Here is a 6,168-nt window from a genome sequence, read left to right on the forward strand (position 1 = left end):
CAGCACTGTGGTGTTCTTGGGAGAATCTGAAATAAAATCTGGGTGTTTCAGTGTTTACTGAAGTTGAAAGTTCTACTGACATCTGACACTGAGCTCCACTTCAGCAGAAGACAGGTCCTCATGGCCTTTAACAGCACAGGAGTATCTGCCCCCATCCTCACTGCTGACTAAATGGAGCAGCAGATCATTGTTCTTGGTGGGTTCCTTCTCTAAAGGTTCTCCGTTCTTCTTCCATGAGTATGTAGGGCTGCTACTCAGATTGCAGGAGGTTTTACACTCAAGTCTTACATCATTTCCTTCTGTTGCTGCACCAACAAGTTCCACCTGCAGATCTAAGAATTAAAATAAAGCAGAAATACTCGATGTAAAATAAGATGGACATTCCTGTCATGTGATCACGGTGAGGCTGGTGACCAGGAGGACGAACCTGAAGCAAACACATTATTCACATTATTATTAACCAACATCACAAGCCTTGCACACTGGTCCACTGCTCACTTTGGACAGTTGAAGCTGTGCTGCTTCCACTTTTACTTTCTGCATTTTTATGAGGTCTCACCCTCCACCTCTGAGTGGCTGGAGAGACAAGATACCTCAGCAGCATGGAGCTGTATGGGAATGGAGATCTTGCTCTGCCTCTACAAATGAGCCTATAAAGGACTAGATACGTCTCTCAATGAATCATGTGCACCAGATTTAGAAATGGGACCCAGCGATGGTAGCAGCAGAAGTTAAGGCAGAACTCAGATAGCAGGACTTTGTGGGGCGGGTCCTACAGAGGGGGTCTTGGTTTGGGTGCAACAGCATTCACAATGCAAAAGGTGACACCAAAAGAACATCAGTATCTGGCGGTGGAGATGGTCAGATGCCTGCAGGAAGCAGTCTGGTGAAAAATGTCCAACTTCAACTATTAACTTGACTTTCATCTACTTACATCTAAATAGTGAAGAAATAACCGTGTCACTGTTGGTCTGCTGGTGGATTTGTTCACTGATTCCAGTAAAATAATAAAACTGACACCAGATTCAATGTCATAAATAAGAGACTGAAGAAAAATACATCAGCACATTTACATGAGAGTAATTTATGAATGAATTGAGAGAAATAAAAAATGCTTTTCTTGTACAGCATGAGTTGATTAAAGACTTTACCTGTTACTGACAACTTGATTCCTGGTCGACCGACCAAAATTCCTTCATAGGTTTCGATGGTGCAGCTGTACTCCAATAAACTTCGTCATTGTCATCTGAATATTGATGGTTTCTAGCGATAATATATTCAGTAAATTCAAAAGCGGCCCATGCAACCCGATTAGGTACAGACCAAAACGCTTCCTTCACTGTAAGTCCAGGGGGGTAAGTGTAGCTGCAGGACATCACAGCTGATGTTCCCTCTAAAGTACAGATAGATCTAGTGTTGTACTGTACATCCCACATCTGACCAACACCACCTGAAATAAACATGGAGATAAAGATCAAAAAAATAAACAGACACGTAAGTAAATGTCAGTAAATAAGAGACTGACCTTGGATGGAGATCAGAATGAGAAGAGAAGTAAAAGAGGGGATTTTTATCATGGTCACTGCAGCAGCTGTCACACTGTGAGAAAGAGACAGAATCCTGTTCCTCACAGCTCTACAAGACTCATATTCACTGTTTTATTAAATATTTCTTCCAATATCCCACAAAGGAGAGTCATGAAGGTCAGAAGGACTGGGACAGAATACATGTGTGTGGATGTGAGGGAGAAGAGCAGGATGGCCGGGTTACGGGGAGTAGAGCTGGTGAAGGTGGAGGAGTTTAGATACTTGGGACGTGTGTAAGAGAGGGTGGGACGGGTGGAGAAGAGTGGCAGGCGGGTACCAATGAGAGTGAAAAGGAAGGTTTACAGGACAGTAGCAGGAGAAGACGGAAGTAGAAGAAGAAGATGGAAATGTTCTTATTATTTGTTCATTTAATACGTCTTATATTTAGAACAAAAACCATTATCAGACTTCCTGACTTCAAGTACTTTGATATTTTAAACTACAGGTTATTTTCTAAGTGAGAAGATGTTCTTACCAGATGTGAAGTGAATTGTCTTCTGATGGTGAATGTAGATGAAGGTGCAGCTCTCCACACCAACTGCACTGTGTGGTTAACACGTTTTAATCTCAGGTTATTAGCGTGCAGATGAACTGACGTGTGTTTCTTACTTCTCTGTTTTGTCCGGAATGTCCCTCTCATTTTTAGTGTTGAATGTGATGCCAGACCTGGTCACACTAACCTGACGGCCCTACGCTAACTCTACACAACTTACTTACCAACATAATTCAAATTCATATTTTATATGTCACATACTCAGTCGTACACGGTATGATATGTAGTGAAATGCTTTAGCGACTGTACAGACCACAGTACTGCAAATATTGCAAACATAACCAAATATTACACTTTTATGTCTTTAACAAAAAATATGTGTAACAGGTAGCGTGAAGGTGTGCAAATGAGTGAAAGTCAATGTATAAGATTAAAAAAGCAAAAAAAAAAAGAGTAAAAAGCGCAGAGATTTCGTGCAAAGTGATTTTGTCCAGAGTGATTGAAAGTGAAAGTGCTGGAGTGGATTGGAGTTCTATGTAGTATTGTGGTTGTTGAGAGCTCTTATAGCCTGCAAGATGAAGGCTCCTCCTCATTCTCTCTGTGTTGGACTTCATTGATCGCAGCAGAGAGAAGAGTCCATTGTTGGGGTGGCTGAGGTCCTTCACTATCTTTCTGGCCCTGGTCCAGCACCGTTTGCTGTAGATGGATTGAAGGTCAGGGAGCTTGGTACAGATGATGCATTCGGCTGATGGAACCACCCTCTGTAGGGCTCGCCTGTCATGGTGCTGTTCCTGAACCAGGTTGAGATTTTTCCCATCAGGATGCTCTCTATGGTGCAGGAGTAGAAGTTCCTGAGCACCTTGGAGGGCAGTCTGAAGTCTCTCAGGCGTCTGAGGTGGTAGAGACGCTGCCGGGCCTTTTTCACCACAGTGTTGATGTGATAGGACCATGACAGGTCCTGCGTGATGTAGACACCGAGGTAACAGAAGCTGTCCACTCTCTCCACTGGGCTGATGACAGGGGTCTGATAGGTCCTCTCCTGCATGGTACTTAAGTCCACTATTAACTCCTTTGGAGATCCACTGACAGAGAGATGAGCTGAGTCCCAGGTGCTCCAGCTTGGTGGTGAGTGTGGAAGGGATTATCGTGTTAAATGCTGAACTGTAGTCAATGAAAAGCATTTTAACATAATTTCCCTTCCGAGTGTCCAGGTGGGTGAGTGCTGTGTGGAGAAGATGTGAGATGGTGTCGTCTGTACATCGACTGGGTCGGTAGGCAAATTGTAACTAAAGTCACTAAACACTAAATGTTACTGTTAGGTCCCTGGGTGCTTCATGTCAGCGCGTGTTAATGGGATCTCTGCTTGTCTTGTCATAAGAGAAGGCCTGAAACAGGAAGATGGTGGCTTAGTGCTCACAGAGGAGTTTGGAGTGGAGTGAGAGAGAGGCGGAGTTGGAATTGTTGTTCATTGTGCTTCTTTCGTGTCTTTAGTGTTGCTCTCCCTTCTATGTGTCCCCTCATTTACATTTACATTTAAGGTATTTGGCAGACACCCTCATCCAGAGCGACTTACAACGTGCTTCCATGTTACCATGGATGAAGTGGTCAGTTCTGGTTCACTAGGACCCCCAACTATGAATACAATCTTTTTATTCACTCTGTTCTAGTTTCTATACAGAAGTCAGACAAGAAGAAGGTTACAAGTTCATCTAAATATTCTCTAAAGAGGAAGGTCTTGAGCTGCCGTGTGAAGGTGCTCAGTGACTGAGCTGTTCTGACCTCGAGGGGAAGTTCATTCCACCACCGAGGAGCCAAGACGGAGAAGAGTCTAGATGAGCGTCTTCCTTTTACCTTCAGAGATGGAGGGACCAGGCGAGCAGTACTGGAGGCTCGGAGTATATGAGGTGCAGTGCGAGGTGTAATAAGGGCTGTGAGGTAGGATGGTGCTATTCCATGTTTGGTTTTGTAGGTCCGTATCAGTATTTCGTACCTTTTAATGGAAATAATGAAGATGAGAACTGAGCTCCGTTACTGGAACAGTCAGTGTCAAATGGACTGGAAAAGCAGTCACATTGATGTTTCATGAAGTTCCATCTATGACTTCAGTTGTCTTGCACTAGAAGCAGTTACAGTAAGAAGTAAATATCATGATGTAATATCAAGATCTTTAGAAGTTCTGGAAGTCGGGTCGGGCCTCTGTGAGTGAGCTGTTTTTCACGGTCCTGAAACCAGTTCTGAAAAATCTATAGGTCAATGGAAAGTAATTTAAGGCCTTTGGCAGACAAAGGCCCTTTTCAGGTGGCTTGTCCTTATTTCATAGTGCCTTTTCAAAGTTCCTCAGATATTTTGGAGAAACTGTGGACTTGTGTGTGATCAAACGCACATATTCTGGGACTGTCCCATTGTTCAACATTTTTGGACTCAAGTTAAGGGGCACGTAGAAGGGCTACTTAAAGTGAATCTTTTGTGGTGGGAATTTTCCCGTCTGGGGAGCTGCAATAAAGAATGTCAATTTAGCTGATTTTACAAGAATCTGTCTTATGTCCAGCATAACATGCTTGTTTGGAATCCATCTTAGCCTTGTACATCACCAAGGTTTAAAGTGGGATACAGTTGTTTTCTGACTGGCTCTGCAGTAGCCAAGACATTCTATGACCAAAGGTGAATTTCACATGACACATGAAAAGTCCAGTCCCATACATTTTTTCTTTCACACTCCCCCCTTTTGATCATTATCATGATCACCACAATAGGCACATAAATGTATATGACCTAAACGCAAGGTGAGGAGTACATAATTACATAAGTACATAATAACACAAAAATCAAAGAATCATAATGATAATAATAAGATTTGATTTTAAGGCAAGCAGTAAAGTAAAGTAAACATCAAAGAATATCATTCCAGCAAGGGTATAAGGTAACTCATCACAGGCAGTTGTATTGAAAAAATAAAACTAAAAACAATGAAAAACAAAGCAATAAAGATCTAGAATTATATGTCTGTATCATTCTCATCCGAGGAGGAGTCAGATTCAAAGCAGGATTGATCACTATAAACAAGAGTTACATCATTGTCATCAGGGGTCTGGGGTCTGTTGGGGTTCTGTTGGGAATAGAGAAGGTGGGGAACTTTTTGATCTAAGGTGGTATCAATAATCCTGACTACCAATGCTCTAAGACAGGGGATGCAACAGCATCTGCATAGAATTAAAACAGGGAAATATGGCAAGGGCCATGCAAATGGAGACAGCTAGATTTTTATATTTCCCAGACATATTCTAGTGTTCTTTCAATGTAGTTCTGAGGTTATCTACTGCATGAGTTTCTCTAGTAATAACATATCAACAGCAATACGTTTCTGCAAGGCCATAAGTGAGGTGGCTCATGTACAGCTTCAAATCTGTCTCTTGTAAAGTTTGATAAGCGCTGCATATTGTATTTGATTCTATAAATATTTTTGTTAGGAGTTATCAAAAAAAACTTATTCAAGGCCTGCAGCTACTTGATGAACTAGTTTGTATCCATCAGGTGCTCCTCTGGGAATACTTATGGCATCTATGTAAGTTGGATCTTTCAACTAAACGAGACCGGGACTTCCGATGCAGCTACGGGAAAACTAGATACAGGCAGATTATGAATGGATGCACAATACACAATGCATAATACCAACATGGAACAAAACATGTAAAATTGTTATGAGCTACTTCAGCATCAAAAACAGGTTCAAGGTTATCTTGAGTCATAAGACAGGTCAAATTCAGCTCAGGTGGAGTGGGAACAACCTTCAACAATGGGCGAGGTACCAAACATGCAATGCAATCAGATTTTACAGTTTCATCAGTAGTTTCTGCAAATAGTAATAACTAGTTATTAGTGTGGCCAGATATTCCTGTGATCAAATCAAAATAGTTGTGAGTAGTTAGGCTAGAGACAACACTAACACCAAGGGAGATAGATGTGGGGCTCTGAGTGGGCTTGCTAGTGACATTCACAGGTTCCTGGCATAAATTAATAGAAAACGGGACATCAGTACAGCTACAATAAGAGGAAAAGCTAGTTAGTGGAACTGAAATGGTGGATGAAGAA

Source organism: Denticeps clupeoides, chromosome 3, assembly GCF_900700375.1.
Source record: "Denticeps clupeoides chromosome 3, fDenClu1.1, whole genome shotgun sequence".
Taxonomy (NCBI): Eukaryota; Metazoa; Chordata; class Actinopteri; order Clupeiformes; family Denticipitidae; genus Denticeps; species Denticeps clupeoides.